Source organism: Mobula hypostoma, chromosome 1 (assembly GCF_963921235.1).
Source record: "Mobula hypostoma chromosome 1, sMobHyp1.1, whole genome shotgun sequence".
Classification (NCBI taxonomy): domain Eukaryota; kingdom Metazoa; phylum Chordata; class Chondrichthyes; order Myliobatiformes; family Myliobatidae; genus Mobula; species Mobula hypostoma.
Window position 1 is genome coordinate 134,268,850 of NC_086097.1, and position 13,656 is coordinate 134,282,505.

The 13,656-nt window shown below is 43.3% G+C and overlaps 1 protein-coding gene across 3 annotated transcripts in view; it reads right to left on the reverse strand.

Annotated features, from left to right (window-relative positions):
• znf407 (zinc finger protein 407) overlaps positions 1–13,656 on the reverse strand; it is a 509,138-nt gene that overhangs the window by 3,534 nt on the left and 491,948 nt on the right. The window lies entirely within an intron of this gene.

Sequence of the window (13,656 nt, forward strand, 5' to 3'; positions counted from 1 at the left end):
TTGTCAACTGCTTAAGAGCATTAGAGATGATCATTAGATGCTCACTATGCTGGTGCCACCACATATTGTAAATAATTAAAAAGAAACTATGAGACAACTAGCACTGAAGCATGCTAAGACAAGGTAGATTAATCTATGAGGAAGAAAGGAAGGATAAGATGTACTACTATGATTAGTTGAGAATGAGCCCTTGGGGGACATAAAACCTGCATTGACTAGATGGGTTGAAAGGCCTGTTTCTCTGTGGTAAATTCTCTAAATTACCAATGCAATGGCAATGTCCAATTAGGACTTTTTACAGATTATCAATGACTGCCCCAGAAGCAGTAATTTTAGGGCTGAAATAAAATAACTTTAGGGTCAAGGTTATTTGGAACTTTGAGAAGTGCTGGGAAAGGTCACTAGTGTGTGTGTCTAAACTCTTTTCTCCATTAAGTGGCCTACATTGTATCATTACTTCCATACAGTCTGTGTGATGCAGCTCACTGCCCATGGTGTTCTCATCATGCCAGGACTCAGCTCCAAATCTATGCAGAGCCACAGCTGATCTGTAAACTTACACCTTGCACTACCAACACAAGTAAAGTTTCCCAACTCAGACAGGATGACAAAAAGCAACATAAACATCTGACACTTTCAACTGAAACCATTGCATTGTCTCCTTAAACATGTCAGTGTCTCTCAAATAGCTTTAATTGAACCAGTGCTCTTTCTTACTGACTAAGGAGCAGTAAGGAAGAACAGGTACGTCGCATCCGGAGTTTCTCCGGTTAATGGACGATTTCCTTCCACACCTCTCTGACGTAGTGGGGAATCGCGTACGAGGCAAGTTACAGCAGTGGTTTGCCATTGCCTTCTGCCAGGTGAATTTCCAAAGAGATCACCAGCTCGTAACCCAGCACGGATGGAAAACGTGCAGGGGAGATGGCTGACTGGATTTGAACCTGGGACCTTCCATCCCAAACGCTGATGCCACTACGCCAAGGAGCAGTAAAGCTAACAGATTTAAGAGGTGGAATTCTTAAGTCTCCAAGAATTTTCCTTCTTCTGCACTCCCCACTTTATTTTCTCCCTCCTCCCTAGTCAGATGGCAATTGGCTAATAATGGCTGGGCTACCAAGTCCACAGGGAATCAGCAGTTTCTATATAGGAGGGAAACAGGAACCTTCCACAGGAATGGCTGTAGCACTGCACAAATTAAAACAATTTAAGATAGCGCTGGTGAAGCACAGTGACTTCTTGTCAGAAGCAATCAAAACTATTAACTACTTTATTAATTACCCTTTTTATCTGGACAATTATCACAGTAACCAGTTGCCTGTAACTTCCCTTTTGGAGTTGAGCTTTTGAACCGCCTACATGACCTGCCATTTTTGCGGTGTGTGAACTCAAGGCTTTAAGTTGCAGAACAGCTGCGGCATGGGATGTATGGGCTGAATCGAGGCAGTGGGGCCCGGACACAAGAGCAGGGAATGAGCCAATGTTTGGCCATTGTTGGAGTACGCAGAAGCAATGTGATGCGGCTGAACTGAGGGGAGCCCATGAGCGAAGAAAGACGCAAGGTTTGATCGACTTAAGCACTGGGCTGAATTGAAAAGGTCAGGTATGGGCCTAATAGAGGGAGTGGGGCCCAGGCCCAAGAGTGAGGGATAGGACTGTTTAGCTCAATACTCTGCGAGGTTCACTCACCTCTGCATTGAACTGAGGCTGTGGCCCCTAACTAACGAGATACTAGGTTGGCTGCAGTGATAACTGGCTTCGCGGCTAGAAACTCACTTTAGTGAGCTTCAGTTGTTCGTTTGCTTTTGTTGTTTGCACGATTTGATTTTTTTTTTGCATATTGGGTGTTTGACAGCCTTCTTTTTTTAAATAGGTTCTAATGTTTTTTTCTACTAGATTTTGTGGCTGCCTGTAAGACGAATCTCAAGGTTGTATACAGTATACCTACTTCGCTAATAAATAAACTTTGAACTTTTGAAATTTTCATTGCAAGGGGATAGCATTTTAACAAAATCTTAACTAGTGACAATGTGCTTCAATATAACGAGCCAGATCACGCAAGTTTGGGCAAACTCTCTGCCTTTACCTGGACCAGGCATCCACAGACTCAAGTTGGTGAGTGAGGTCCCAATAATGATAGGGCCTCGGGCTGGTGTGGACATAGCTTTGCCTTCTACCAAAGCTGCTGAGGGGTTTTAATTAATAACCTGATGCTAGAATATTTCAAAACTATTACAATTCAAATAATGAATGTTTAAAAACATCTAATCCGCTTGTAATAATTAAAAACTCTAAATTAAATAAAAATAACAACAAATTAGGAATATACCTTTCACCCCTCCTTCCTCAATGTCAACAAGACAAAGGAGATGGTTATTGACTTCAGGAGAACTCAAAACCACTCATGCCCCCCTTTACATCAGCGGCACAGCAGCAGAAACTGCCAGCAGTTTCAAACTCCTAGGAGTGCACATCTCACACAACCTCTCATGGTCCCAGAACTCATCCTGCACAATCAAGAAAGCTTACCAATGCCTCTGCTTTCTGAGGAGGCTGAAGAGAGCTGGAATATACGTAACAATACTTATGACCTTCTAGAGAAGCGCAGTAGAGAGCATCCTAATATATTGCATCAATGTTTGATATTGAAACTGCAATGCAACGGACAGAAGGCTCTACAATGGGTAGTCATCACTGGCACCAGACTACCCACCGCCAAGGACATACATACAGAAAAGTACCAGAAAAAGGCCAGCAATATCAAAGGATCCCACCCACCCTGCTCGTGAACAGTTGGTCCCACTCCCATCGGGGAGGAGGCTACTTAGCAACCACACCAGGACAACCAGACTCAAAAACAGTTCCTTTCCCCAAGCAGTAAGGCTGATCAACATCTCCACCCACTAACCCACCCCTCCACACCTCCCACATCAACTCCTGCCTGAGGAGTGACTTGGTTCCACTCCAATTTACCTACCATCATAAAAGATCAAAAGCAGATGCCATTTCATTGGCTCTTCACTGGAACATCTGGACAGTGAAAATGGATACATCATTGACTACAGATCAGCATTCAACACTATCATCCCCTCCAAACTAATGAGTAAGCTCTAAGACCTACTAGGTCTCAATACCTCTTTGTGCAACTGGATCCTTGATTTCCTCACTTGCAAACCCCAGTAAGTTCAGATTGGCAAAAACATCTCCTCCACAATCATCATCCGCACAGGTGCAACACAAAACTGCGTACTTAGCCCCCGCTCTACTCACTTTATACCAATGATTGTGCAGCTTTATACAGCTTCAATGCCATACTTAAGTTTGCTGATGACATCATTGTTGTAGGCCAAACCAAACGTGGTCATGAACATAGAACATAGAAAATCTACAGCACATTACAGGTCCTTTGGCCCACAATATAGTTCAAAGTTTACACTAGAAGCTGCCTAGAATTTCCTTACCGCATAGCCCTCTATTTTTCTAAGCTCCATGCACCTAAGAGTCTCTTAAAAGACCCTGTTGTAGCCGCCTCTACCACCTTAGCTGGCAGTGCATTCCATGCACCCACCACTCTGTGTGAAAAACATACCTCTGACATCCCTCTTGTACCTAGTTCCAAGCGCCTTAAAATTATGCCCCCTCGTGCTAGCCATTTCAGCCCTGGGAAAAAGCCTCCGGCTATCCACACAATTAATTCCTCTCATCATCTTATACACCTCTATCAGGTCACCTCTCTCATCCTCCGTCGCTCCAAGGAGGAAAGGTCAAGTTCACTCACCTCCTGCCCCTGCTCCTGCCCCACCGAACTCGTTTCTGCATACCTCGACACTGTTTTATCACCCCTTGTTCAATCCCTTCCGACCTATGTTCGTGACACTTCTCACGCTCTTAAACTTTTCGATCATTTTAAGTTCCCTGGCCCCCACCGCTTTATTTTCACCATGGATGTCCAGTCCTTATATACTTCCATCCCCCATCAGGAAGGTCTCAAAGCTCTACGCTTCTTTTTGGATTCCAGACCTAATCAGTTCCCCTCTACCACCACTCTGCTCCGTCTAGCGGAATTAGTCCTTACTCTTAATAATTTCTCCTTTTGCTCCTCCCATTTCCTCCAAACTAAAGGTGTAGCTATGGGCACCCGTATGGGTCCTAGCTATGCCTGCCTTTTTGTTGGGTTTGTGGAACAATCTATGTTCCGTGCCTATTCTGGTATCTGTCCCCCACTTTTCCTTCACTACATCGACGACTGCATTGGCGCTGCTTCCTGCACGCATGCAGAACTCGTTGACTTTATTAACTTTGCCTCCAACTTTCACCCTGCCCTCAAGTTTACCTGGTCCATTTCCGACACCTCCCTCCCCTTTCTAGATCTTTCTGTCTCTGTCTCTGGAGACAGCTTATCCACTGATGTCTACTATAAGCCTACTGACTCTCACAGCTATCTGGACTATTCCTCTTCTCACCCTGTCTCTTGCAAAAACGCCATCCCCTTCTCGCAATTCCTCCGTCTCCGCCGCATCTGCTCTCAGGATGAGGCTTTTCATTCTAGAACGAGGGAGATGTCTTCATTTTTTAAAGAAAGGGGCTTCCCTTCCTCCACTATCAACTCTGCTCTTAAACGCATCTCCTCCATTTCACGTACATCTGCTCTCACTCCATCCTCCCACCACCCCACTAGGAATAGGGTTCCCCTGGTCCTCACCTACCACCCCACCAGCCTCCGGGTCCAACATATTATTCTCCGTAACTTCCGCCACCTCCAACGGGATCCCACCACTAAGCACATCTTTCCCTCCCCGCCTCTCTCTGCATTCCGCAGGGATCGCTCCCTACACAACTCCCTTGTCCATTCGTCCCCCCCATCCCTCCCCACTGATCTCCCTCCTGGCACTTATCCGTGTAAGCGGAACAAGTGCTACACATGCCCTTACACTTCCTCCCTTACCACCATTCAGGGCTCCAAACAGTCCTTCCAAGTGAGGCATCACTTCACCTGTGAGTCGACTGGGGTGATATACTGCGTCCGGTGCTCCCGATGTGGCCTTTTATATATTGGTGAGACCCGACGCAGACTGGGAGACCGCTTTGCTGAACATCTACGCTCTGTCCGCCAGAGAAAGCAGGATCTCCCAGTGGCCACACATTTTAATTCCACATCCCATTCCCATTCTGACATGTCTATCCACGGCCTCCTCAACTGTAAAGATGAAGCCACACTCAGGTTGGAGGAACAACACCTTATATTCCGTCTGGGTAGCCTCCAACCTGATGGCATGAACATTGACTTCTCTAACTTCCGCTAGGCCCCACCTCCCCCTCGTACCCCAGCTGTTACTCATTTTTATGCACACATTCTTTCTCTCACTCTCCTTTTTCTCCCTCTGTCCCTCTGAATATACCTCTTGCCCATCCTCTGGGTCACCCCCCCCGTCTTTCTTCCTGGACCTCCTGTCCCATGATCCTCTCGTATCCCCTTTTGCCTATCACCTGTCCAGCTCTCGGCTCTATCCCTCCCCCTCCTGTCTTCTCCTATCATTTTGCATCTCCCCCTCCCCCTCCAGCTTTCAAATCCCTTACTCACTCTTCCTTCAGTTAGTCCTGACGAAGGGTCTCGGCCTGAAACGTCGACTGCACCTCTTCCTATAGATGCTGCTTGGCCTGCTGCGTTCACCAGCAACTTTGATGTATGTTGCTTGAATTTCCAGCATCTGCAGAATTCCTGTTGTTCAAGTTCACTCAACCTATTTTCATAAGGCATGGTCTCCAATCCAGGCAACATCCTAGTAAATATCATCTGCAGTCTCTTTATAGCACCCATATCCTTCCAGTAATGAGGTGTTTTATTGCAGCAGCTTTGAGCATCCTAAGAATATAGACCCCAAGATCTTACTGATCCTCCACACTGCCAAGACTCTTACCATTACTATTATATTCTGTCTTCAAGTTTGACCTTCCGAAATGAACCACTTCACACTTATCTGGCAACACACACAAAATGCTGGTGAATGCAGCAGGCCAGGCAGCATCCATAGGAAGAAGCACAGTCGACGTTTCAGGCTGAGAACCTTCGTCAGGACTAACTGAAAGAAGATATAGTAAGAGATTTGAAAGTGGGAGGGGGAGGGGGAGATCCGAAATGATAGGAGAAGACAGGAGGGGGCGGGATAGAGCTAAGAGCTGGAAAGTTGATTGGAAAAAGGGATACAAGGCTGGAGAAGGGAGAGGATCACAGTTTGAGTTAGTTACAGATTCTTTCAGTTAGTCCTGACGAAGGGTCTCGGCCCGAAAAGTCGACTGTGCTTCTTCCTATGAATGTTGTCTGGCCTGCTGCGTTCCACCAGTACTTTGTCTGTGTTGCTTGAACTTCCAGCATCTGCAGATTTCCTCCTGTTTACACTTATCTGGGTTCAACTCCATCTGCCACTTCTCGGCCCAGTTCTACATCCTCTGACAACCCTCCAGCCTATCCACAACATCCCTCAACTTTTGTATCATCAGCAAACTTACTAACCCCCTCTTCTACTTCTTCATCCAGGTCATTTATAAAACTCACAAAGAGGAGGGGTCCCAGAACAGATCCCTGCGGAACACCACTGATCACCGTTCTCCATGCAGAATACGAGACATCCACAACCACCCTTTGCCTTCTGCGAATCAGCATAAAGGAGGGAGATTGAAAATCTGGCTGAATGGTGGCACAACAACAACGACCTCTCACTCACACAAGAACCAGAGAGCTGATTATTGACTACAGGAGGAGGAAACCAATCCTCATCAGGGGATCAGAGATGGACAGGGTCAGCAACTCCCCAGTGTTATCATTTCAGGAGGTCTGTCCTAGGTCCAGCGCATAACCGTCATTACAAAGAAGACAAAGCAGTGCCTCTACTTTCTTAGAAGTTTGCACAATTTTGGCAAGTCATCTAAAATTGTGACAAACTTTGGCAGATACGCAGTGGAGAGTATACTGAGTGGCTGAATTACAGCCTGGTATGGAAACACCAATGCCCTTGAACAGAAAATCCTACAAAAAGTAGGGGATACAACCCAGTTCATCACAGGTAAAACCATCCCCACCACTGAGCACATTTACAAGGAGCACTGTTGCGGGAAAGCAGCATCCATCATCAAGCACCCCCACCACCCAGGCCATGCTGTCTTCTCACTGTTGCCATCAGGAAGGAGGTACCAGGAGCCTCAAGTCTCACATCAGTTTCAGGAACAGTTAATGTCCCCCAGCCTTCAGTCTCTTGAACCAGACTGGATAACTTCACTTATTCCCAACACTGAACTCATTTAACAACCTATGGACTCACTCTTAAGGACTCTGCAACTCGTGTTCTTGATTTATTGCTAATGATTTTTTATATTTGCTCAATTTGTTGTCTTTTGTACTTTGGTCATTTGTCGGTCTTGTGTGCAGATTTTCATTGATTCTATTGTGTTTCTTTGTGTTTACTATGAATGCCCGCAAGAAAATGAATCTCAGGGTACCATTAGTGACATATATGTACTTTGATAAGAAACTTACTTTGAACAGGTGTATTGTAAATGACGTCAAATAATCTAAAACATTTTGCTTCTTAATCCTGTAAATCAATTGTATCTGGGATCTTAAGCCAGATATAACCTGGTATAAGATAGGGAAAATAACCACTCAAGTCTGTCAGTGAGTCTTAAACTCTTGGCATTTGTGCACAAGTAAATTAATAAATTGGTTTATCTTTGTCACATGTACCAAAGTACAGTAAAAAACTGTTTTTCATGCCATTAATACAGATTACTTTATCACATCAGTGCAGTGAGGTAGTACAAGGGAAAACAATAACAGAATGCACAATAAAGTGTCACAGTTACAGAGTAAGTGCACTGCAGGCAGAGAATTTCAACGTAGAATTTGAGGTCAGAAGTCCATCTTATTGTATAAGGAGATGTTCAAGAGTCTTACATCGGTGGGATAGAAGCCGTCTTTGAGCCTGCAGATGCACTGTGTAACAAGTGATTCTGCCGCTGAATATCAAGTCAACATTCACACACAAGCAAAAAGGAATGGAGAAAACCCTCTTCTCTTGGCACTAAATTTTAACAAAGAGAGGAGGGGAAAGAAGAAAAAGAATTTACTCAAAATTAACTTGCATTTGTGTCTGGGATACTCTTAAGGAGTTGTCTTTGTAAATTTCACTGAGATCACTTGACAGTAGAAAGATAGGAGTAAAGCATCTTATTGACCATATACAAGAGGTTATTCTTGGTAGTTGGTAAAATCATTGGAAATATCTCTATACCCTCTCCTAACCAGAAAAATAATCTCTGGAGATCGAAAATGATAAAACACAATTCTTTGTTCTTGATCTTCACTCTAAAAATTAATGTTTCCCAACGTAGGATGTGACCTTAAATCTTGTCATTCAAGCACTGTGAATAACCATTGAAATAACTGACAGTTAAAAATCTCGTAGCCTATGATCACATGTTCACTGTGGATCTTTTAAGAATCTGCACATCTCCATTCAGCACACGATGATTTAATGTAAAGTCCCTAGGGTTTGGAAATATCTGGTGAATCCTTTTCAAAGCGGATAATTGCGGGATGCAATCTGCTGACTTAATCTATTCCGAAACCAGAGGTGGGCTAAGTCACTTCCCTGACCATTAAACCAAGATGCTCCTGTAAATACTGTCATCACTAAGGGGGCGATGAAGCTTAACTGCATCAGGATCTTAACCTTTGCACTGAACATGACTCAAGCTTTTCTATCCTAGTTCATAAATGTGATTGCGGGTCCATCTTTTGATGCTGCAATTTAATAACTTGGAGTGCTGTCAGTACTCCTTTGAAAAATGGCTCCTATAAAATGTAATGACCTCAATCAGATTGTAAAGATTCACCCACTGAAGATTCTTTCATTTCAACCTAGATGAATTAATGTGAAGCTATGCAAAAGTTCAAGTGGTATTACAACTAATGTAACACGATGGTGTAACTGCAATTCAGAAGAGTTTTTGCCCTGCAATAAATTGGAATTAAATACAATACGATCAAGATTTATTCTTTGAGAAGGGTTGCTTCACTGAGCTAGAGTATGATAAAAACTACTCTTAGAGGGAAGGGAGGAGTCATTCCACAATGGGGTGTTAAAGAAACAGGACAAGTGTTCGTCACCTTTCATAAATGTGGTTTATTTTAGTATGAGTCAGCCTGTTAATTCTTCTCAGTGATTGAACTGGGTGTGTGGAGAGCCCAGCCAGAAGGTTGCTTGGATATTATTAACAATGATCAGTGCACTGCACTTAGAGTAAATATGGCCAAGAATGAATTAATAGGTGAAGGCTGATATTAGACCTTCTGAAAATATATCACTGCCAATAGATATAAACTTGAAAGAGGAAACATTTACAAAGCTATAGCAAAACAGCAAGGGACTGGGTCTAATGAGAGAACTCTTTCAAAGAGCCCACATAGGCATATCAGAAACAGAAGTAGAAGGCTGCCATTCAGACCCTCCAGCTCCACCTTTCAATAAGATAATAACTGATTCTTTACATCAGTCCCACTTTAATGCACTAACCCAAAGGTCCTTGATTTGTTGATTATATAAAAATCTACTGCTCTCTCTCCTGAATGCACCCGGTGACTGAGCCTTCATACAACACAGGAACAGGCCCTTCAGCTCACAATGTCTGTACTGAATGATACTGATGAAACCAAGTTTCTTCTGCGTGCACATGATCCAGATCTGCCATTCCATGTTTATTTATCTAACAGCCTTTTTCATCGTATGACTCTCCAGGCACCTACCAACTTCCACATGAAGAAACTTGCCCACATCTCCATTAAACCTTTCCCCTTTCAACTTTAACCACAAGTGCTCTGGTGCCGGACATTCCTACCTTAGGAAAAGGATTTGACTGTCTACCATATCTATACCTCTCACAATCTCATAAATTTCCATCATGTCTCTCCTCAGCCTCTGTTGCTCCAGAGAGAGCCTAATCCAGGCAGCATCCTGGTAAACTCCCTCGAGACCATTTCTAAAGCCTCCATAATCTTCCTGTAATGGGGTGCCCAGAATTCCACACAATATTCTAAGGCTGGCCTAACCAACGTTTTATATACTGTAGCTGCAACATGGCTTCCTGTCTCTTATCCTCATTGTCCCATCCAAGAAAGGCAAGCGTACCATATGCATTCTTCACTAGCCTATCTACTTGCCTGGCCACTTTCAGAGAACTGATGGACGTGGACCTCAAGACTCCTTGGCGATGATATCATAGTTGATTCTTTATTTACCTCAGCCCCGCTTTCCCCTGCATCAACCCCATGTCCTTTCCATATATTCAGTGCCTAAGTCTGTGTCATTCCCCTTGATAGAGGATTACATAGACACACTGTCCTCACGGCCAAGCATAGGTTAAATGACTATTTCCTGTGCTGTAAGACAGCATGGTACATTGCTAAGCTTGTTTGCATACTGATTCAGGGGAAAATATTCTATTTTCCAAATTACTCTTGAAACCCTGCACCAGTGGTGCCTGGAAGTGAGAAGCACATCATAGTGAATTCTCAACAAGGATCAATGTAAAAACATAGCAAATTAAACTGCCACAAGGAAAGCACCATTACACGCAGCTGACAAATGTCCTGCTCATCCTTAAATAGGCCATCATTCTCATTCACAGCAACCACGGCAGCATTAGATTAATACTCTAAGCACAGAGAACAAAACTCCTCACTGCATTTAATGTGAGAACGCATGAGAATTAACTTCACAAGGCTGTGTCGTCAACAGTCAATTTCTCACTTGAGTAGCAGGTGGCATGGTTTGTTTCTGCAGTAAGTTAGTTGCAACTTTTAGTGGGGCACAGTGCACAGTGAGGTAAACAGCGCATGATTCTTCCCTGCCTCTCTTTCCACTGAAGCACCAAAGGAGCTATAAAAATTAGCAACGTTTACAAATGTCAAGCAAATTTGAAGTTTAAAACAACAAATATCACTTATTTTAACACACCCTGTTCAATTATTGAGCATGAACAGTTCAGTCCCTTTAAGCCCATGATATCTGTACCAATCATGATGCCAAATGAAACTAATCCCATCTGCCTGTATATGATCTAAATCCTTCCATGTTTATATGTCTGTCTAAATGCTGCTCAAACACCACTGTCATATCTGCTTTCTCCAGCATTCCAGGCATTCACCACTCTGTGTAAAAAAATACTTGCCCCACACATTTCCCTTAAACTTTCTCCCTCTCACCTTAAAGCTGTGCCCTCTAGTATTTGACACCTCTACCCTGGGAAAGAGGCTCCAACTACAAGGCCTCTCATTATTTGATACACTTCTATCAGAACTCACCTCAGCCTCTGATGTGCCACAGAAAACAATCTAAGCAGGTTCACCAAAATGCTTACAATACGATTTCCAACTCAGTATTTTGTGGACACACAATAAAATCGTACAGCATTACCATTGGGCCCATCATGCCTTTTCCAGTTCTCTGTAAGTGCTATCAAATTTATTCCACCTCCATGTCCTTTGCCCAGAGTCCTGCTAAAATTTTTTTCGACTATATCTGCAATTCCCTTCTGAAAATCTCAAGCTTGTTCCTTCGAGGTGGTGGAGTCAGGATCGCAACAACTCACCAGGTTAAAATGAAATCTCATCTCTAGCCCTTCTTCGCCCACTCATTTTTAAGAAATTAAATCTGATCTGTGTAGTCTGCTTACCAATACTTCTGCTGGTGAAACTGTTTCTGATATTTACGGTTTAAAACTCCTCATGATTCTGAGGCATAGAATCTAAGTGGTTTGATCACAGAGCTTAATAGTCAACTGGGCTTGTAAAACAATCAATGTTCCAGAAAATGATGCATTTATCAACTGCGAGGCTCCGGTGATCACTGGCGTATGACATTGTAGGACTGTGTGCTTGTGTCATTCACCAGAAGACCAGCGTAACACACGCAGAGGCTACCAAACGACTTCATCTCATCTATGTCAGGCAATTTGTTGTGAGCTTAGCTTAGGTGTAAGAAACTTCTAATAAAAATTCATGGAGTTGCTGAAGAAACGAGATGGATGGCAGATGAGAGGTCACCCTGCCTCTGTGCTAGAAGTCAAGGGGCCGAATCTTACTCTGCACTAGGCTCTATATTTCAGGTTTCACCTAAGCAGATTAAATTTGTGCTGATGCAATCTGTCTTTGTCCAGTAACCTTTCTCCCCAACCCCCTCAGTATGTTAGAAACATCTCAAGTGATAAAACCAGTGGTCTGGTTCTTTTAACTGGTTACCACATTTCCTAGAGTACTGAGCTTGCGGTGTGATATTAACCCATATGTAAAAAACCCCCTTCAGCTGCTTGTACTGAAGGTTCATTATAGTGGTGTCTGTGGGCTTTACTCTGCTTCCCTTGTTGAAATCATAGTGGCCAAATTTTGGAAATGAGCCAAATTTTGGAAATGAACTTCATCAGCCAACCACTAATTTAATGGACTATTAAACAAAGAACCTGAAACATAGGAGATTGAGGGATTATTTACCAGAGGGGAACAGACAAGATGAGTCACAGTCTTTTGCCTAGGGAAGGGGTGTTCAAAACAAGAGGCCATAGGTTTAAGATCAGGGAGAGATTCTAAAGGGACATCAGAGGCAGTATCTTGAAACAAATGCAGGCGTGCATTTGGAATGAGCTGACAGAAATAATGGTTGAGGTGGGCATATTAGCAACATTTAACAGCTACTTAGATATATAGATAAGAGATGGTTAGCAGGCTATGGGCCAAATGCCAGTGGACGGGAGTAGTTTGCATGGATGAGTTGGGCTGAAGGGCCTGGTTCTATACTGTATGAGTCGAAAAGAATTTATTCCTACCTCTGCTTCTTTTGCAGCTAAGAACTAAACTGTTACAAACATAAAACAGATTTGGGCAGTTTTCTCTGGAGCAGTAGAGGCTGAGCTGAGACCTGAGAGAATTTATAGGATTATGAGAGGTGTAGGTAGACAGCAACTTTTTTCCAGGGTCAAAATGTCTAATACTAGAGGGCATGCATTTAAGGTGAGAGCAGATAAGTTCAAAGCAGATATGGACAGAGTAAGGTTTTTTCTCCCCAGACAGAAAGTGATGGGTGCCTGCAATGCACTGTCGGGGAAGTTAGTGGAGGAAAAGATGATAGGGGCATTAAGATATTCCTAGATAGGCAGAGCCATGTGCAGAAAATGGAGGGATATTGACATTGTGTAAGCAAACAGGATTTCTTCAGTTAAGCATTTAATTACTAGTTTAATTAATTTAGACCAACATTGTGTGCTGAGGATCCTGTTCTCATCCTTTACTCTCCTATGTTCTAAAGCAACTAAGTGAAGAAATAAAGACAAGCATGAAAGGAAAAGCAAAATCAGTGGGGATGGTGTGAAATAGGCCTTCCTTAAACTTGTACTCATAAATCGCAGCTTTGCTACTGAAAGTTATATATATTATATGTCTTGAGAGAGAATAATCTCATGGCACCCTCTAGGTTCTGAATATTCAAAGTAGCGAAGCAACACAGAGCAAAACACTAAGCTTTGGAAAGAACATTTGGTAAAGTAGCACTTTCATGCTTTACAACCACGGTAACTTGTTAGAGCAGAGTTCTGATGCAAAAGGACACTTAG